This window comes from Apodemus sylvaticus, chromosome 3, assembly GCF_947179515.1.
Source record: "Apodemus sylvaticus chromosome 3, mApoSyl1.1, whole genome shotgun sequence".
NCBI classification, from domain to species: Eukaryota; Metazoa; Chordata; class Mammalia; order Rodentia; family Muridae; genus Apodemus; species Apodemus sylvaticus.
In genome coordinates, this window is record NC_067474.1 from 135488522 (window position 1) to 135510165 (window position 21644).

Genomic DNA, 21644 nt, shown 5'->3' on the forward strand with positions numbered 1-21644 from the left:
TTTGAGGTGAGAACAGTCAAAACCTTTTCATCTAGCTTTTTCCCCATTGTGGGGACAAAGCCCAGGGCTTTGTGTATTACATGTCTTCTTGGCTTTTGAAATATAAGCACATTATTATCTACAATAACCCAACTGCAGCAGAACATCAGCCCTCACCTCTCTTATCTAACTATAACTTAGTGCCCTATCACAGGGCTCCATGCCTCCCTACCCCTTGGTTTTACTGTTATGTTTTCCATTTGAAAAGAAGGGAGGGAGGGAGGGAAGGAGAGAGGGAGGGAGAGAGAGAAGGAGGGAGGGAGGGAAGGAGGAAGGAGCAGAGAGTTAGCTTAACATAGCATTTGCTGTTCTTCCATACGACCTGTTCCCAACACCTATGTCTCAAGGCTCACGGCCAACAGTAACTCCAGCTCTAGCAGGGAATCCAATGCTCTCTTCTAGCCGCTGGCCTCTGCACACATGCTCACACATGCTCACATAAATAGACTGACACACTCACAAATAAATAAAGTTTAAAAATAAAACCAAAGAAGGAAAGGACTTGACCTTGAACTTCTCACGCCTCCTGGTCCCTCTGCCTACACCTCTCGTGTGTTGGGTTTATCTGTGTGAGCCACCATGACAGGTTTGACTAGAATGGTTTTGCTGCTTAATGGCCCTCCACTGGGCTCAGGGAAGCACCTCAGCACTCGGTTTAATTCTCTTTTTATTTTTTCTTTTCTTCTTGTTAATTTGTGTGTGTGTGTGTGTGTGTGTGTATGCGTGCCTGCACACATGTGTATGCCTGTGAGTGCATGTGTGGAGGAGGTCAGAGGTTGGCACAGGAAGTCCTATTATTCTCTCCCTTATTCTCTGACACAGTGTCTCTTAATGAACTTATAGCTCCGCACTTTGGGTTAGACCACTTAACTGTGAACACCCTGTCTCTATCCTTACCCCTGAGCTTGCATGCAAGGTCTTTTACATGGGTGTTGGGGATCAGAACTTAGGTCATCATGCTTGGTAGCAAGTATTATACGCACAAAACCATATCTCCTGCCTCCTTGTTAAATTTCACTTTTATTTATTTATTTATTTATTTATTTATTTATTTATTTATTTATTGAGGCAGGTTCTCTCTTTGTAGTTCCAGCTGTCCTGGAATTCACCCTGTAGCCCAGGCTGGCCTTGAACTCACAGAGACCCGTCTGCCTCAGCCTCCTGAGTGCTAGGGTTCCAGCTGTTCACCACCGTGCCCAGCCCCATGCTTACCTTTTAAATAGTTGTGACGCTTAAATCAGACTCTTCAGAGATGCCAGAACTATTTTCAAAGTCATTAAAAATATAAGAATTAAGAGGTAGAGAGAAAAGTTTGCATCAGGTATTTTGATTTTGTCTTTAAATAACAACAAATGAAATTTGGTGACCCATGGAGACAGAGTTTCTTGTTGATGACAAGAAAGAGGCAGTTCCTGCCAAACAAGGAGTTCTTGGGAGCTGTAGAGAAAGAGGCTGAGTGTGAGGCTCCAGCCTTGAGGCTGCCTCTCTCCTCTTCCACAGGTTCTGAATAGAAGGGAAGACCCCAGAGTAAAGTGGCTTGGGCCTGGCCCAGGAGAAGATAGCACCTCAAAGAAGCCTTGGCCCAGAAGGGAGGCCACAGAGACAAAATGGCAGAGAGGCTGAGTTAAGGAGCAAAGTTCATATCTCTGGGCCCAAGCCCTCTCTGCTCCCCACTACTAACCCTCAGCTCCAGCCTACTTCTCCAGGCTCTCTGATGACAATGAAGCAGGCACTCCATCATGTGTCTCCATTTTTTTCCAGCCAAGTCTATAGTAGGCTCTACCTTCAGTGGGCACTGGAGCTGGTCAGGCTGAAGGTGGAAGGGGAACCTCTCCATTCCTGCCAGCAGCAGCCCCTTGTCCTTACTGTGGCAATGGATTGCATTACACATTGGTCCCTGAGTCAGCGTCCCTCCCATATTGCTAAACCAGCTCTGTGACAGCCTTAGGGCCTTGAGTCTCCGCTTCTAGGCTTCTAGCACTACCTACTGCTCTTTCGACTCTGTTTCTTGGAGTGGCATGTCTCCTGCAGCATACTATCTCTGGTGACTGCACTCTTTTCCAGATGTCCAATGCTAGGTGGTCAGTTCCTTATGTTAAATCCTCTTTCTTAGCTGGCCATGGTGGTAAACTCCTACAACCCAATCTGTGGGATGGAGATGACGCAGATGGAGTCCAGCCTGGGTTACATAGGGAGAACCTGCCTCAACAAATACAATCAGTGTGATTTGTTTTCTTGATGTAACTGTGGCCCGCTCAAGTAAGTGCCTGATCCCCTGAGACCTTGTTGGGTCATTATTAATACGAGAAGTTTCTAGTAGAGCAACATCATCATCAGATAAGACATGACCGTGAGAGACCTGTGGTCACGAGGCAGGCTTAGCTACAGCCTTGACAATGTGACTGGATTGTAAGCTTCAGTTATGACACACACTAAGATCCAAAGCCAGGCTAGACCTGTTACATCAGCAGAAAAGCTGGTGCACAAGGCAGACTAGGATAAGACGCCCAGCAGGGCCTTGGTGCCCAGAAGCCTAGTTGGTCCCCAGACTGTCCACAATGTGTAAGACCCCTCAAATACCAGATGTCACCCTGGAGTAGGGCCAGCCACCACTGACAGATGAGAGAGATGTCTGACAATGACTTACGGTCCTGAACTGACAATTGTTCAAAATGAAAGTCAATACTGTTGCTTAAATTTTGTTGTTTAGATGTAATTTCAGCTTGAGTTGTAAGATGAGTGTTACCTTCCCTCCTGGTTCCCTCCCCTCCCCCAACCCTGGCAGGGATGTTATGTTACCTTTGCTTCATGCCTGTGTGTGAGTACACACTTTCCAGAAATGTGTATTTTGTTATGTTTGTTATCGAGAGTGGAATGCGATCACTACCACACACATGTGGAAGTCAGAAGACAGCTTGTGGGCATCGGTCCTTGACCTCCCCCATGGTTCATCAACATCAAACCCAGGTCGTCGGGTTTGGCAGCAAGCTCTTTCGCCTGCTGAGCCCTACTGCCAGCCCATCTTGAAATTTAAAACTTGTTAACAGAATATCTTTTTATCATTTAATAACTTAGTATGGGGGCTGGAGAGGTGGTTTAGCGGCTAAAAGCACTTGTTGCTCCTGCAGAGGACCCAAGTTTGGATCCTAGCACCTGCATGGTGGTTCATAACCATCTGTAAACTGCAGTTCCAGGGGACCTGATGCCCTCTTCTGACTTCCCAGGATGCCAGGCACACAGATGGTAAGCATGTATACATTCATGCACATAGAATAAATATAAAAAGAAAATTTAAAAAGACCTCAATGTGTATTTCCCCTAAAAGACAGTCTCCTATATAACCACACACACCCATCAGAACTGGAGAATCTGGGCCAGGAGGCAGCTCCACAGGTCCAGCTCTTGCTGCCAAGTTTAACCTGAGTTCACCCGAGTAAATGTGTAAGGTGAGAACCAACTCCACAAAACTGTCCTCTGACCTCCGCACGCATACTGTAGCATGTGCTTACCAGCGCGTACACATCACACACACACTATAATAATAAATAGACTTGGGAAAAAAAAGTAACCAGGTGCATGTACACCTTTAATCCTAGCACTCAGGAGGCAGAGGCAGAAGGATCTCTATTAGTTCAAGGCCAGCCTATGTCTACAGAGTGAGTTCTTGAACAATCAGAACTATTTAGAGAAACCCTGCCTCAAAAGAAATAGGTAATTTGGCATTGTAAGCTATAATAAATTGGGGGCTGGAGAGATGGTTCAGTGGTTAAGAGCACTGACTGCTCTTCTGAAGGTCCTGAGTTCAATTCCCAGCAACCACAAGGTAGCTCACAACCATCTGTAATGAGATCTGATGCCCTCTTCTGGAGTGTCTGAAGACAGCTACAGTGTACTTACATATAATAAATAAATCCAAAAAGAGTATTTAAAAAATATATATAATAAGTCCACAAATTTACTTCAAATTTTACCAACAGTTTCCATATATCCTTCCAAACAAAAAACAAGCAAAGGAAAACAAATGCAAGATTATCTATAGCATTTAGTTGTCACAAACAATAAATTTTAATCAAGAAATAGATCGGGGAGGAATTGCGACTACATTTTTTCTCTGTCAGTACAAATCTTGTAGTGTGGGGGCCTGGCCCACTGTGTTAGTGACTGATATGAACCACAGTTTCAGGGCTGGGACATGGGTAGGTTGGGAAGATGCTCAGCTAGCCCTAACCTGGGGTTCCATCTTCATCACCACATAAACTAGGAGTGGGGATGCCCACCTGTAAGCCCAGCACTAGGAGGTGGAAGGAAGAGGGAAGAGAAATCAGAAGTTCAAGGTTATGTTACATGGTAAATTGGAGGTTAGCTTGACTCTTACTCTTAGAGACTGTATCTATCTTGAACAATACCAGAAAAACAGTAATAGTTCAAGCCTCTTTGTTCTTTGACCCTTGTTAGTCATTTCCCATCAGTCAGTCATACCAGAAATGAAGCCCAGTGGGAAAGCAGGTGTTTTCAAGTTAGATGGAGAACCAGCTTTGCATTAAGCTCATGGTGTGGGCTCTGAGACATCTGAACATCTGCAAGTCTCCTTCTCCCCTTTCCCATGGAGGGGAGCTCAGCACAGGAAGACCAGACCCCAACAGAGCTGAGTCCACTCACACCGTGGCTCTGTGTTACTCTGGGGCCTCAGCTTCCAGGGTTTTAGTTCTTTCGTACCTGGATGTGAACTGGACCTTGTGGGCCTATGGAGCAGAGGCATGCTTATGGGAACCAGGCCTTGCCCCAGTAGCAGCTTCTCACTGCCAGGTTAGCTCCTTCCTGTCAGCCCTTCTAGGCCTTCAAGTCGTCCTCCTTGAGCTTGCCTCTTCATCTGCAAAGCACAGCCAGTGATACCCACCCCTGGTTACTGTGGGGATGGAGAAGAGTGGGTGGGGGCCTTGGTGCGGAGAAGAGCTCACAGCAGAGCTGTCTGGACAGATCATGTGATGTGATGGATGGGATGGTAACACAAACAGAAAAGTGTTTTGGAATCCTGTCCTGCCAAGAATGTGGGCAAACCTGTTCTCTCTGGTGCTTCAGCCCTTGGCTTCCCGTCACCCTGGCCAGTGCCATCCTCTCCTCTGCCAGGTGGTGAGTCTGAAGTGCAGGATTCCAGGCTTCTTGAGAGCCACTCAGTTCTGTCTCCAAGAAGGGAAGGAGGATGTCACCTAGCCTGGGCAAATTTTCAGCAAGAGAACGCAGCTCCAATGCTGCCTCTCAACCCTGGCGGGCTTTCTCAGAGTCCCACCCGTGGCCTCAGCCCACTAGCTCTTTCCCTGACTCTCTGCATACCATGTTCAAGGTCAGAGATACACCCTGAGGAGGGCTTTGGCCTGGGGGAATACAAGCCCACTCAAAAAGACTGAGGCAAGATTTCTTGCCCCTCAGCCCCTCAGCAAGAGTAGGCCAAGTGGGGGAGACAAGCGGATCCACACAGTGTTCAAAGCCCTAGACCAAGCTCTGGACTCCACACTTACCTTGGGGACCCTCTTAAGTACTGGGAGTCTGAGGCCTGATCCTTCTTTCATAAGGCAAGGAACAGAGAGGTTCAGTGGGTAAAACTTGTGGCTGGAATTAATGACTCCTCAGAGGTCAACTCCGGCTTTAACCCATCGCTTCTCAACCTTCCTAATGCTGAGACACTTGAACACAGTTCCTCCTATTGTGGTGACCCTCAACCATAAAATTACTTTTGTTACTACTTCATAATGTCATTTTGCTACTGTTATGAATTGTAACATACACGTATGATATGCAGAATATCTGATCTGATATGTGACCTCTGTAAAAGGGGTCACTACCCACAGGTTGAGAACCACTGCTCTAACTAGACTCCAAAACTTGTGTTTGGTCTACCATGGGATGGAAGAAGAATCTGGAACAGAACCGGGAATGCTCTGACCTTGGAGAGCAACATCTTTTGGGGTGTAGGCTGTGCCTTTGCCAAGTCACCTGTGTACACTCTGGGATCACAGATCTGGCAGGGACTGTCTGTCACCTGGCATGTAGTTGGGTCTTTCCTGTCTGGTTATTGTAGACTCTGGAGTCCTCTGCTTATATGCTTACATACCAAGCAAAGACCAGAAAAAGCTGTAGGAGCTCTGAGCTGTTTAAACAATGATAGGAGACAGGCCCAAGCCTTCTTATTTATCAGAAAACACCTCCGAGTGCCTGCGAGGAAGGAAAGGACTTGCCCAAGGTGGCTTAGCCTTCCCCACTTCTGCTCAGCTGGTTCCCTCTCATCAACACCCTCAGCTTTTCCAGGAAGAAGGGGTGTGTTCCAGGTTCCCAATAGGGAAGGTAAAAACCCCATCTAATCCCCCAAGTCCCTCTTCTCTGAAGGATCGGGGCAAGGTCAGAGTAACCCAAAAGAGGCAGGGCCACCAGATCCTAAAGTATTTGCTTTAAAAGATTCTGCCCCTGATGCTAGAATTGGCTGATCTGGAAATAAGAAGCCAGCACATGACAAAACAGGCTTGTTTTGTATAAAGGACAGCAACTGCAGAGGAGGGCGGAGGGCCAGGGAGTTAAGATGGCTCCCACTCAGAACTCAGAGACTGAGAGAGAGAATTCTAGTTTTGTTTCATTTTAAGGGTCTCAGAATGTAGCTCTGGCTGGCCTGAAACTTGCCTTATAGATCAGGCTGGCCTTAAACTTCCAGCTCCTCTCCTGCCTTCCCAGTACTAGGATCATAGGTGTGTGCCACCATTACCTTGCCTGGCTCCCTTTGTTTATTTGTTTGTTTTGGTGTGTGTGTGTGTGTGTGTTTGCTTGCTTGTTTGACTTTTTTTTTGAGACAAGTTCTCAAGTAGCCCAAGCTGGTCTTGAACTCTTGATTCTCCTATACCAGCATGTCCATACCAAGATGTATTTATTTACTTGTTCATTCATTCATTCATTCATTCATTCATTCATTCATCAGTATAGTTTCCTAAATGTCAGTCATTACTATAAAACTTCTTCTTTTGTTATGGTGCTGGGTATTATAAAATTTAATCACTCTGCCTTGTATAACCTGGAAAACTTTTTACCTCCTGTTTTTTTGTTTTGTTTTGTTTTGCTTTTCAAGACAGGGTTTCTCTATATAGCCCTGGCTGTCCGGGAACTCACTCTGCAGACCAGGCTGGCCTCGAACTCTGAAATCTGCCTGCCTCTGCCTCCCAAGTGCTGATATTAAAGGCGTGTGCCACCACTGCCTGTCCTACCTCTTATTTTTGTATTTTACTTTATTTTTCATCCTTTTATGTGTAGGGTGTTTTACCTCTGTGTCTGTCTGGGTACCATATGTGTGCACCCACAGAGGCCAGAAGAGGGCATCAGATCCCCTGGAACTAGAGTTATAGATGATTTTGAACCCTCATGCAGGTGCCTGAAATCAAACCTGGGTCTTCTTGAAAAGAAGCCAGTGCTCTTAACCTCTGAGCCCTCTCTCCAGCAACCACAATTGACTATTTTGCTTAAATGCATTTAGCCTCAGCCTGAGCAAGAGTTAAGTTAGTTTAAAGGCAGCTACAATAAAAACAACATATTTGCCTGGGTGCTGGGTGATATTTACCTTGGATCACCGAGCTGCCTTTGATTATCTCTTCCATCCACAGCCCAGTTACTGCTTTTGAGAAAAGGACAGGCTTTGCAGCAATGACCTTCTGATCCTAACTTTGTAAGGAGCCTGACACTCAGCAAGGGACAGGGAGGCTGGTCAGACTCAGAGGACTGGTAGCTGGCTGGTCAAAAGCACCAAATCCATCTATCATGTTTCCAGGGCTGAGCAGTGACTCAGGAAGGGAAGGAGACTATACCCCAGGAGTGGTCTGTCAACGCAGCCTGCAAACACCACAACAAACAAAGAAGCATGTCCCCATGGGAGTGGACAGCCTCTAAAACAAGAGCCACACTCTCCACTGGACTCTCTGAATCTTTCTGTTTTTCTAGAGGCACTAAAATTCCAGCTAAAAGCTTTTTACTCCCAAAGAAACTCTGCACTGAGGAGGTTCGGGGCCAAATAAAGCCACTAATGGCCTCTAAGCACCCAGACTTGCGTCATTCAAGTACTTCCTTCTTGGGTCCCTGCTCAGCCCATAAGCTCCTTTTATGGCCCCAAGAAACAGGGCTTCTAGGACCCTGTCTGTTCTCAGAAACCCAGGCCTTTCTTGTTCAGATGACAGAGCTAGATGTGAGCACTGCTACAGCCATGCTTGGCCTTTCAACTACTGAACTTTGGACAAGCAAGAGTCCAGAGAGTTGTGGGCCCAGGCAGGGAAGGAACATGTGGGCTTCCTCGGGAGAGCCACTTGAGAGCCCTGTGTAAGGAGAGGAAGGATCCGGTATGCCAGAGAAGCACAGGGGCGGGTGGGTGTTTGCAGAGAGCTGGCTTCTCTGGAGGCTGTTGGTCCTACCACTAAGATTCTGTGTGATCTGCCTGTCCTTGAGATCCGGTACGTCCTGGACTCCGTGTATTGAATGACACTTCGCTGAGACTGGCTGGCGTGTCTGTCTGTTCCATGCGAGCAAATCAATGGCAGATGCAGTGAAGTCATCCGTCAGCCTCCCAAATTAGACTTGGCAAGCTAGAGTGCCAGGTCTTATATTGACCAATGCTTTATGATCTAAAACATCCAACAGAGCCCAGCACAGAGGCTCTCCCAGAATTTAGGAGAGTTAGGCAAAAGTTTGGAAAGGTCAGGGCTAGCCTGGACTCCATAGTGAGATCCTGTCTCAAACCAATAAAACAAGTCCCTTACATAGGAGTCATCAATCCACCCTGGGGTGATTTGTCCCAGACCTGTACGATCTTAAGACCCACGTGAGGGCACCATCTCCCACATACTCAGAGTGACTAGCCCAGCTTTCTGCCGGGGAAACCTGGGTCTTTATGGGTCCGCCCCTCCTGTCAGGGTGACTTTGAACAAGATATTTGACTTCTCTGACACTTGCTTCTTTTCTAGTTTTCCTTTCCTCCTACCCCTGATTGATTGATTGATTGATTGATTGATTGATTTCCTTCTGTCAGAGTCTCATGGCTGGCCTTAAACTCCTTCCACCTCTTGAATGCCAAGATTCCAGGCATGCTAGCTATCGTGCCTGGTTCAGTGCTGGGCACTGAAGCTAGGTTTTTACTCTTTTGACATAGTGAGTCTCAAATACCCCAGGCAAGCCTTGAACTCCTGACGCTCCTGCCTCTGCTTCCTGAATATCGACTTTATGGATGTGGGCCATCATGCCTTCCTCACTTCTGCCACCAAAGGTAGGCTAGAGTGGACTCTGAAGGCAGCTCCGGCTCTACCACCTTGACAGATGGCCTTGGGAAATGATGTCACTCCTGAAAGCCTCCATTTCTCACACAGTGAGGTGGGGCCAATAAAGCCTGTTTTAAGTGGCTAGTATACGGCCTGAATGAAGTACACAGAGTGCTCAGCACAATATCAGCCCACAGTAAAAGTGCTCAGTGGGTGGTAGCCAGAATAATAATAATCTACCGTGTAAAGTACCTAGCATGAGGCCAGACACATAATTACTAATAAAAAAAAGTATGTTATAAGTTGGTGTTCAAGGGTTAGTGTAAAGGGTTTGGCTGGACACGGCTCAGCAGGATTATGTGTGAAACAAAGGAGTCTTAGCCATTGCAAGCTCTGAGCGACTCAACGGTAACCAGTGCAAAGCTAATAATGATCTTGGGTCATATTGTCTCTAGAAGCTGGGAGGTAGGAGCCCAGTCCTCCCTTATTTCTAGGCAGACAATACCCAAAAAATGGAAGAAAGAAGAAAGGAGGCCTGGAAAGAGGACTTCCTTCCCTTCTACTTCTCCTCCTCCTCCTCCTCCTCCTCCTCCTCCTTCTCCTTTCTTCTCCTTCTTTCTTCTCCTCCTTCTCCTTCTTTCTTCTCCTTCTTCTCCTTCTCCTCCTCCTCCTTTTCTCTCTCTGTCTCTCTGTCTCTCTCTCTCTCTTTCTTTTTTTTTTTTATGTTTTATATTATGTAGAACAGGCTAGCCTCAGACTCACAAACTTACTGCCTCCGCTTCTGCCTCCTGGGTACTGGGACAAAAGGCACATGCCACTACCTCTGGCTCAAAACCTCCCCGTATTTCAACACTCTTGGCAAGTGTGCTTATTTGAACAAAAGAATGGGAAACAGACAATCCATTCTCTTTCCTATGGCCAAGCTGTTTCTTGGTGTAAAATAGGCTGTTGTGAGGGAGACAGGGCTGAACTGATGAAGAGATTTGAAAACAGGACAGGGAGGCAGGACCTGAGGCCACCAGGTACATCTTTTTCAAAAAATGTGTATTTCCCTTTCATCTGGGAGTTAGTTCAGTTGGTCGAGTGCTTGCTGTGTATGCACAAATCCCTGGGTTAGGTCTCTGGCACTGCAGAGCCAGGTGTGGTGTTGTGTGCCTGTAATCCTAGCCTTCTTAAGATGGAGGCAGGAAGATCAGAAATTCAAGGTCATTTTCTGCTACATTAGCAAGTTCAAGACTAGCCTGGGATAAATGAGACTCTGTTTCAATTTTTTAAATACATACTTCTTAAAAATGTTTATTGAGTAGCTTAGAGAGTAGCAGGATAAGGGATAGTTTGAGTACTGCCTAACATCCAGCAAATAAATGGTTCTTTTTCTTTTCTTCTCTTCTCTTTTCTTTCTTTCTTTCTTTCTTTCTTTCTTTCTTTCTTTCTTTCTTTCTTTCTTTCTTTCTTTCTTTCTTTCTTTTTAAGATGGCGTCTTACTCCATAGCCTTGGCTGGCCTGGATTTTGCTACATAAATCAAACTGTTTCTTATAATGCCCAGGACAGGACCACCAGCCCAGGGGTGGCACTGCCCACAGTGAACTAGGCACTCACTCCAAAATCAATCATCTATCAAGAAAATGCACCTTGGACTTGCCCACAGGGTGGTCTGATGGGGGCATTTTCTCAACTAAGGCTCCTCCTCCTGACTCTTGCTTGTGTCAAGTTGATATAAAACTATTCGGCACTGGTATAGCCGTATTCCTGAGTGTAGTGATGGTTCAATAGGTTCTACAGGTTCTCTAGGCAATGGCTTAAAGTCTAACATTTAAACACACGAATTTTATTGTACAGGGACTATAATGCCACAGAAAACCGGATTGATCTCCCAACCCCTGCCCCAACACAGAACTCTTTTTTTTCCCTGTGAAGCACTCAAAGCTTAGTTCAATAGAAAATAATTTTCATCAAAGAATTGTACATTTTCTTCCCACATGTCTTTCTTTGAAGTAGAAATTACTGTGATCCACTTCTCTGCAAGGAAAGAAATGACAAAATATTAATTGGAAAGTATTTTTTAAAACTCAAACACCAAAGTCAAGTAAAAGCCACTTTTTTAGAAGCCTCTGCTCCACAACACACACACACAAAAGGAGCCAAGGCTGTTGAGTAATTAAGATCCCCTCTAACGCAGCTCCAAAGACACAGCGAAGTAGGGAACAAGTGAAAAGGACCAAGGTCAGCCCTGATGTTCGCTGCTTTAGTTTTTAATTGTTATCTTGCCTGTATATATGCCTGTGGCATGGTGTAATGGTCTGACACACACATCTAATCCAGTACAGAGCATGACCATATCCTTAAACATGTTTGGTGTGGTGTGGTGTGGTGTGGTGTGTGTGTGTGTGTGTGTGTGCATCTGTGTGCCATGGCATGTGTGGAGGTCAAAGGTCAGCCTTCGGTGTTGGTGCTGATTCTTTCTACCCTCTGGGGATGCTCCACCTGTAAGGGGTATGCTGTGATTTCAGACACTCGAGTTCCTTAGTTAAGGTTACTAATGCTCCAGTGAAACCCTATGACCAAAGCAACTTGGGGAGGAAAGGGTTTACTTGGCTTATACTTCCTCAGCACTGCTCATCACTGAAGGATGTCAGGACAGGAACTCAAACGGGGCAGGAGCCTGGAGGCAGGAACTGATGCAGAGGCCATGGAAGGATGCTGCTTATTGACTTGCTCACAATGGCTTGCTCAGCCTACTTTCTTTTTGTTTCTTTTCTTTTCTTTCTTTCTTTTTTTTCTTTCTCAAGACAGGGTTTCTCTGTGTAGCCCTGGCTGTCCTGGAACTCACTCAGTAGACCAGGCTAGCCTTGAACTCAGAAATCTGCCTGCCTCTGCCTCTCAAGTTCTGGGATTAAAGGTGTGCACCACCACTGCCTGGCATCAGCCTATTTTTTTTTTATAGAACCCAGGGCCACGAGCCTAGGGATGGAGCCGCCCACAATGGGCTGGGCCCTCCCACATCAATCACTACTTAAGTGCCCTCGAGGCTTGCCTACTATGGACCTTATAGAGGCACTTTCTTAATTGAGGTTCCCTCCTCTCGGATGACTTTAGCTTGTGTCAAGTTGACATAAAACTATCCAGCACAACTACACTGTGTGATTGTGCGTGGGCTCTGGGGACTGAATTCAGGTCTTCAGACTTGTAAAGCAAGTCTGAGTCATCTCCTCAGCCCTTGAACATGCTTGCTTCCTTCCTTCCTTTCTTCCTTCCTTCCTTTCTTCATTTCTTCATTGCTTTTAAGTGTGGGAGCACTGTGATTGTGAGCATGTTCCCACCACACCTAACTAAAAAATTTGATCAATACATAATTGTACATATTTATGGAGAATAATCATAGGATATCATATGATACTCCAATACTACATATATTATAAATTAGCTGAAAGAACTGAATGAACAACTCTGTCTCTTTGCCATCATGAGTTCCTATCTTCTAGCTACTCACAAAATGTCAGTTAGCTGGGTATATGGCACTCTGAAGGCAGAGGCAGACTCAGTGAACTTGAAACCAGCTTGATCTACATGGTGAGTTCTTGGCTGGCCAGGGCTACACAGCAAGACTGTCTCAACAATAACAGCAAATGATATTGTTATTGTGAAATATGATTGTGAAATATGATTCATCTAGCCTTACTCCCTGGCTCTTCCCAACGTTCATTATTCTGCACCCAGATTAAGTCCTCTCTCTCTCTCTCTCCCTCTCCCCCCCCCTGTGTGTGTGTGAATCTGAAGTATGTGCATGTGTGTGCCAGTAAGTGTGCGCTGGTATGTACAGCTGTGGGCACACAGGCCAGCGGAAGACATCACACAGTGTCTTGATCTCTCTCATAATTATTCTCTTGAGACAGGGTCTCTCACTAGACCTAAAGTGAGGCTATTAATTAGCAAGCCCCAGGGATCCTCCTGTCTCCACCCATCTGGAATACACATGTAGACAGTTCTGGATTACAAGTTTATGCCACATCGCCTTTTACACAGTCTTGTGGATTTGAATCCAGGTCTTCACATCTATACAGAAAGCACTCTTACCCCCTGAGCCATCTCTCCTGGACCAGATCACCTTTTTTTCAGTTATGAAATAGACCATGTGATATGTGTCTTTCTGTGTCTAATCTGTTTCACCTAATGTCCTCTGGGTGTGACCACTGTGGGGCTTTTTATGACTGAGTACTCACTCCCCTGTGTACACGTGAGACACACTCCCTTTTCCACTCATGTAATGGTGGATGTCTTGTCGTAGCCACGCTTAGCCACTGTGGATCGTTGCAGTAAACATGGGCACACACGTGGCCTTCATGCAATGGTTTCGTTTCTTTTGCATATGTTCCAGGAAGTGTGATAACTGGGCCAAATGGTAGTTTTATTCTACACACCCATTAGGCTGAAACTTTGCTGCTTGGGGTCAGAAAGTCTAGGGGCACTGAGCTGCCTGCTGGAATCATTTGGAATTATAGGTATGCGCCATCACCTTCAGCTTCCCTGATTTTAAAAATTATTTTCTCCGGGCATGGTGATGCACCCCCTTAATCCCAGCACTTGGGAGGCAGAGACAGTTTGATTTCTGTGAGTTCAAGACCAGGCTGAGTCTCTCTTGTTTCTATCCCTTTGAAAGGCCATTTCATTTTGCATGTCTGTGTACTATATTCAAGAAGCATATCAAACCTATGTGGATGTGACCTGCTTTTGTTTGTTTGTTTCTAACACCAGAGTCTGATTCCTGAATCTCATGAGCCCTGGTCTGTAAAGGTTTGCAGTGGTCCTCCATTTCCAGTGCTGTGTAACACTCCACTGTAGGATTTGTAGTCATAACAATCCTGCATGGTCTGCTGCAGATGGATGTAGGGGGTCTTGCAGAAATTGCTGTTGCCAACACTTCTGTATATCATTTCCAGAGAAATGGTTTTTCTAAAATATAAAATCCAGAAGGGAATGAGTCAATGGCTCAGAGGGAGTGAGTATATAAACCAGAGGGAGGGAGTATATAGCCAGAGGGAGGGAATATATAGCCAGAGGGAGGGAGTGTATAGCCAGAAGGAGGGAGTGTATAGCCAGAGGGAGGGAGTGTATAGCCAGAAGGAGTGTGTACATAGCCAGAGGACAGTGAACACACCGACCGCCCACTCTTAACCAGTTTTACTCTTAAAACCAAATTCTAAGTCAGGCAGTGGTGGCGCACGCCTGCAATCCCAGTACTTGGGAGGCAGAGGCAGGCGGATTTCTGAGTTCAAGGCCAGCCTGGTCTACAGAGTGAGTTCCAGGACAGTCAGGGCTACACAGAGAAACCCTGTCTCAGAGGGGGGGGGGAGAAAAAGACCAAATTCTTCCTTGTCTTGCAAAGCCCATCGGGTGGTGGGAAAGACAGGCAGGTCATGAGTTTATTATGGGCCATGACACAATGAGAGAGACAGAAAGACAGCCCAGCTTTACACACAGGATGAGGAAGACGGGGACCTGATCTGGGGTTCAGAGAGTGTATTAGTTACATTCCTGTTGCTTTGGTAAAACACCATGACTGAGGCAACTTATAGAAGAAACAGGGTTTTTGTGTGTGGGGGGGGTGTCTTATGATTTTGGAGGACTAGAGTCCATGATGGCAGGCAGAGGTAGCAGGCAGAAGTGGAGGTGACTGGAGGCTGCTGCAGCTGTGGAGAATTCACACATACAAACAAAAACTGTAAGTTAGTTAACTTCTGAAACCTGAAGGTCCACCCCCAGTGACACACCTCCTCCAACAAGGTCACGCCTCCCAATCCCCCACAAACAGTTCCACTAAGGACCAAGGTTTTCTTTTCTTTTCTTTTTTTTTAGATTTATTTATTTTATGTATATGAATAGTACACCATTGCTCTCTTCAGACATACCAGAAGAGAACATCAGATCCCATTACAGACGGTTGTCAGGCACACACATGGTGCATAGACACAGATACACACAAAAAGCCCACACCCACAAAATAAACAAACAAATATTTTTTTAGAAAAAGAGTTCTGAGGTTAATGGATACTTGAAGAGTTTGAGAATTGATAAGAAAAATGTTTGTGTGGCTGGGGCAGAATGGGGTTGGCCATTGGTTAGGATGGGAAATACCTGAGGAAGAAGCTGGTCTGGGAGATCATGTTGCGACCTGTAAGGGTAAAGATGCTACTGACCTCCCAGTGGAAAAGCCAAAGGACTTTGGAGAACTAGAGTCTATGATGGCTCAGGAGAGGTGTGTGGCTCGGCAGAGAGGTCCAATCTGGAGACGGAAGTGCAGTCCTGAGTGCATAGATGATCATTAGAACAGCCAGGGATATGTAGGGATGGCAGAGGTGCAAACTGAAACATGTGAGTGCTTCAAAGGTGCCACACACACATGGTAGGCACTCACCAGTTAGTGGGCACTCACCAGTTAGTGGGCACTCACCAGCTGGTGGTCTTCAGTGTTACTTTATGTCTCTGTGCTCACTCCCATGTCACCCACAGGGTTAGCTGTCCCTACTGCTCTCAGCTGCAACGACTCTGCTGCGAGCAGCATGTAGACTTCATACTTCACAGGCTGCCCTGAAGGCCCTTCTTGATGCATGCGGTCACTGCCACCCTTGCCAGCCCTGACTTCTGATGCCCCTGCTTCCCACTTCACCCCCCAGCAGTCACAGCAAAGAAACCCTTTGTTTCCAGCTTGTTGTCTTTGAACATGTGGCGGCCTCTGCCTTGACTTGTCTAATAGCAATCCCCTGTGATTCTCATAAGCTCCTCGAAGCGTCCCTGCCTGCCCAGACTGCCCCTCCCCTGCAGATCTACTCCTTCCCTCACCAATGTCCCTGGAGGGGACACTTTTCCCACCCCTTTCCTGCAGCACCTAACACTAAGCCGGTCACAGGCAAGGCTGTGTCACAACAGCCTTGATTGTTAGCATGTCTCAGTTCATAGGGGCCAGCATGGGTAAAGGATCTTGCTCAAATCACAGCTGGCAAACGCTGTGGCCAGGAGCAGACTCCAGGATTGTCAGATTCTGGGTCCAGGTACATGTGTGCATGCATACACACACACACACACACACACACACACACACCAATCTCAAGATACTTGTGGGTAGAGAAATCTTAGTCTTTCTAATTGTTTGGGAAGGGATCCAGACTGGGCATTAAAAATTGCCCTCAGAAAAATCTATTTATTGGCTTATTTAATAATTCATGTACTCATTTATTCTCTCATTCATTTACTTCCCCATTCACCCACTCCTTCACACTTAGTAATTGTACTTACAAGTTGCTCCCAGAGTCCAGCTCTTTCTTCTATATAACTTCAGAAACCCGAAAAGAGCCCACCTGGCCAGGGGACAGGGTGGCTCAGGCTGGGAGCAGAACACAGGGGGAGGGCTTATGACTGGCCTTGGGAGGTGAAAGGTGTTTGCTAGGTGGCTTTGGGACCAGGTCATTCTGACCCGGGTGTGCATATACGGGAGCACAGAGCTTGAAACAGCTGCAGATACATCTGAGGCAGCTGGGAAGGAGGAACAGTAGGATCGTGCCAGAGAAGTTTGGGGACACAGGCAGAAGCCAAGGTCAAGATTAATTTGGTGTTAGGTATGGTGCAAGGTTAAAATTTGGGTTGAGCACAGGTTTAAATTTTTTTAAGATTTATTTATTTACTTGTTTACTTATGTATATGAGTACACTGTAGCTGTCTTCAGACATACCAGAAGAGAGCATCGGATCCCATCACAGATGGCTGTGAGCCACCATGTGGTTGCTGAGAATTGAACTCAGGACCTCTGGAAGAGCAGTCAGTGCTCTTAACCACTGAGCCATCTCACCAGCCCCCACAGGTTTAGATCTTTAAATAGAATTCTCTCTTTTCTTCCTTTGTGGGGGAAAATGTGCTTGTATATATTTGTTTGTGTTTTGTTTGTTGAGATAGGTTCTTGCTGTGTAAGTGAGGCTGGCTTCAAATTCAGGATAATCCTCCTGCCTCAGCCTCCCAGGTGCCCAGATTAGAGAGGAGAGCCACGGTGAAGGGCCCAGAATCATATATTCTTCCTCTCTCCCCTTCTCTCATTTCTTCTTGTGGTGATGGTGGTCTTTTATGACAGTTCCTATCTCCCATGCTGGACTCCTCTACATCCCAAGTGCTGGGCATGTGCTCAGCAGGTAAGGGCTTGACTTAGCCCAGAACCTAAGAATTAGAGGTAGACTGCCTAGTGCAGTGAATTTGGGATGCTCCAAGGAGCAAAATCGACACCAGTTGAGACATTTTGGCTGTGTGATCATGGGCAACCTTCTCGACCCTTCTGGGCCTCCTAATGCCCACTATTTAAAGTGCTGTCAGTTTAGCGAGCTATGGGCTCCTCACTGGCAGGACCCCTGGGGTCAGGATAGATACTTTTTTGCTCCTAGAAGTCCCCACACTATGCTGCTTCTGGGCCACCACCCAGCACAAGGTAAGTGCTGCATTCAGGCTGGCGCTCTCTGCTCTCATTTCCCCATAAAGCCAGTGCAGGAGTCCCTTCCCGATTGGGACCACCCAGGTGTGCTGACTCACCTGTCTGGAGGACCGGGCTGCGACATTCCCAGCCCCCGCTGTCCCTGCCTATCCCGGACCAGCGCTGCACAACCAGGGTCCTGCACTTGCCCCAGGCGCGGAGCCGCGCAATTACCCTAATTACAGCCTGGCCTCCGCGGCGGTGGCGAGCGCGGCCACGCCGGCCTGAGAACGCCCCCGGCCCCGGGCCGGAGCGTGGGAACCTCGGTGCCCTCCGCCTGGGGCAGCGGCGGCGGCAGCGTCGGGGACCCGCCCGCTGGGGAGGCCCCGATGCGCGATAAGCCCGCCCCGCCGCTCCCGCCTGCCTAATGACTGGGCCGCTCTGAGCACGCGGCCCCTTTCATCAGCAGGTCCCCAAGCGCACCGTACCCATTAACTTCCCATCCCCCACACTTGGGTGGGGAGCAGCGGCGGGCCCGCAGCCCCAATTGTCAGGCGAAGCCGAGTGGCTACGCAGGCCAGGAGGTTCCCAGGAGAGATGCGGCGCCCTTCCGCCCCGGGATGCATCCCACATCAGCTGAGCACCTCGCTCACCTGCCCCTCTATTCACACTCCCACTCATTCACATATGCACTAAACAAACGTTTTCTGTGTCTCTTCTAACGATTGTTTCCTCTTCTGTAAATGGAAATAATAACATTATCGAAAGAGTTTAGGTGGTACAGGGGGGACAAGGGATGCCACTGAGTACCTGCTTTGTGGTTGACCCATTCCAACTGCACCCTTGTTCACGTGGCACACTAATCCTAGATGAGGTAGAATCCACTTTACAGAGGCGTGATTGGGCCACAAAGAAGAGATGTGATTAGTCAAGGTCACACAATGACAGGTGTGTCAGCTCCCACCACTGCACCACACACGGAGAGCACAGTTGATGCCCAGGACCCCAGATTTAAAAAAAAAACAAAAACAAAAACAAAACCGGCAGCAGATGGCATTTCTGGGGCACTTGCTCTGGGCGCCACAGAAAGGGCTGCCCACACATTGTCTCATTTAATCCTTGCCACAGTGAACTGAAGCTCAGAAAATAAGTCAATTTCTCCAGAATGCACAACCAGAGTGGCTGGAAGGAAGTCTGAATCCAACCAGACAGGGCCACTGAGGCGCATTGCTGTGTGTTCCAAGGACAGTGGAGCTGCATCGCCTCTCTGCGGGGTCCTTGTCAGTCTCAAGTCAAAATCAATGATTCACTCACCCAGAGGGCACTCCAGGAAGCCCACCATCCCCGACAACAACCTTGAAATACACTAAAAGCAAACTGGGCCTGGAATCTCAGCTGCTCCGGAGGCTTGAGACTAGTTCAAGTCCAGCCTGGATAACTTCGTGGGACATTGTCTCAAAAAAACAAAAAATGTTGAAGGCTGGGGATGAACGCGTGGGGTGGTTGTGTGCTTGCTTAGCATGCACAAGCCCCAGGCCTGGTCTCCAGTACTGTAAAACAAACAACTCAGAGAGTGGCAGTTTCCAAAGAGAGGCACTACAGAGAGGCAGGTAGCAGAGAAGTATTTGAAAATCCGCTAGTCCTCAGTTCCTCTTTGAAAAGGGGCACAGTAGTCCTTGACCTGGACAGTTTTATGTCAGCTTGACACCAGCTAAAATCGCCTGAGAGGAGGAAGACTCAATGCCTCTGTAACATCCAAGTGTAGGAAGTCTGTAAGGGGTTTCATAATTAATGATTGATGGTTGGGGAGGCCCAGTGCATTGTGGGTGTGCCGCTACTCAGGCGCTCCTGAGTTCTATGAGAAAGTAGGCTGAACAAACCATGAGGAGCAAGCCAGTGAGCAGCACCCCTCCACGGCCTCCGCATCAGCGCCCACCCCCAGGTTCCTGCCCTGCTCGAATTCCCTGTCCTGACTTCCTTCAGTGATGAACAGTGATATGGAAGTGTAAGCCAAATAAACCTTTCCTCCCCACGTTGCTTGGTCATAGTGTTTCATCACAGCAGTGATAACTCTGACTCTGAGAGTCCACATCAGCCTCCCTTGCAACACTGTTGTTCATTTGCTGTTGCTTGGTTCATCCGTTTCATTCATTATTTCTTTAAAGATTTATTTATCTTATTATCATATATATGTATATACATACATACATACATACATACATACATACATATGGCATTTTGCCTGCATGCATATATGTGCACTATGTGCATGCCTGATTCCTGAAGAAGTCAGAAGACAGCATCTATCCCCTTGGCACTAGAGTTACAGATGCTTGTGAGCTGCCATGTAGGTGCTGGGAATTGAACCCAGGTTCAAAAAAGCAACAAGCACTTTTTTGTTTGTTTGTTTTTGAGACAGGTTTTCTCTGTATAGCCCTGGCTGTCCTGGAACTCACTCTGTAGATCAGGCTGGCCTCCAACTCAGAAATCCAACTGCCTCTGCCTCCCAAGTGCTGGGATTAAAGGCGTGCACCACCACGCCCAGCCAACAAGCATTCTTAATGGCTGAGCACTATTTCTTAGCTGTCAACTAATGAACTCAGTGCCAGAGTCCGGGTAACTAGACTCGTGGTTTACCCAGCACTGAGGGACCCCAGGAGTGCCGAAGCCAGCAATCAACAGCACAGGAAAGCTGGTTGCCTTGACTGTGCCAGGAGCTGGAGATTGGGGGGTGGAGGCAACCCGGTCCCTCTGGGAACTAACTCCAAAGGCTACTGCCTGCAGCAAGGTGTGCAGTGTATTTGCTCTTGGCCCTGGGAATATGGAGAGGGAGAGGTCCTGTGATATGCTGTGCTCAGCTTTTCCCAGCCCCCTGGCTCCAGGCCCAGGCAAGTAAACCAGACTAGTACTACCCATTGCCTGGCTGGGAAAGTCAAGGCTGCAGGTCTGGCCATGATTTTCCAGGTCTGCCATGAGTCAGAACCCAGGAGCAGAGTGCTAAGAACTCACTTGAAGCTGCCTACTCTACATGGGAGCCTGAGCAAGCCATTGCACCTCTGGGATCTCTCCCTCACTCTTATCCAGAGCTAGAAGAGAGGGAAGACCTGTGTGACTGGGTGAGTTTCAAGCCCTGTGGAGTGGTGGCTTCTGCTGCAAGAGGCCTTTCCAGGAATTCCAGTGAAGGAGACCCTGACCCTCCCAAGTACAATAGTGCCAGCCAAGAACTTGGTCATTTCTGGGTTCTTGGCAATGGCCACGTGAGAGGACATGCAAATACACACCTAGAAATCAGATCAAATGGGCCCTGAACCCAGAGGATCACCAAAATATGCCGGCTTTCATTTTCCTTTCTGCAGAATGGAGGCACCATTGCCTACCTCCCATTGCTGGGAAAGAGAGTGAGATTCTACAGATGAAGGGACAAGTCAGGCACTCCAGACACATCGACCCTTTCCTCTACCCCTACCTTTTGTGCTCCAGTTGGCCTGGCCACAGCAATATTCTCTTCACCCGCTTTCCCTGCTCTCCTCCATGTGTCTAGCAAAGACCTGCTGGGTCCACACTAGGCACTGGTCTTCTTAAGACCTGCCTCATTTCCCGAAGCATGATGAACTACTACTTGCCCAGGAGATCTAAGCACACACAGCCTCCCAAGGCTTCTAGCTTTCCTCTTTGGACCTTTAGCTCCCTAGCTGGGGTTAGCTCATTATAAGCAGTAACAGCCATGGAAAGAGGAACCATGAAACGGGGGAGGGGTCAGCCCATCTCCGGTCAGGTGTATAGAGCCACCCCAAAATTTCCTCCAGTGGCATTCCCTCCAAAGGAAAAGGAGAGGACATCTGCAAGGGAGGACTCCTGTCTGCCCCTTTCCACTGCCTTCCTC

The 21644-nt window shown here is 47.5% G+C and overlaps 1 long non-coding RNA gene across 3 annotated transcripts; it reads right to left on the bottom strand.

Moving 5' to 3' along the window:
- Positions 1-10917: 10917 nt before the first annotated feature.
- On the bottom strand, positions 10918-18124 carry LOC127681206 (uncharacterized). Of its 3 annotated transcripts, none has more exons than XR_007977091.1 (3): positions 17881-18124; positions 15510-15615; positions 10918-11334 (listed from the first exon to the last, which is right to left on the bottom strand). It is a non-coding gene; the product is annotated as an uncharacterized LOC127681206 (long non-coding RNA). The 3 variants fall into 3 exon arrangements; XR_007977092.1 differs by lacking the exon at positions 10918-11334 and adding an exon at positions 13086-14265; XR_007977090.1 differs by lacking the exon at positions 10918-11334 and adding an exon at positions 14686-15002.
- Positions 18125-21644: the final 3520 nt, after the last annotated feature.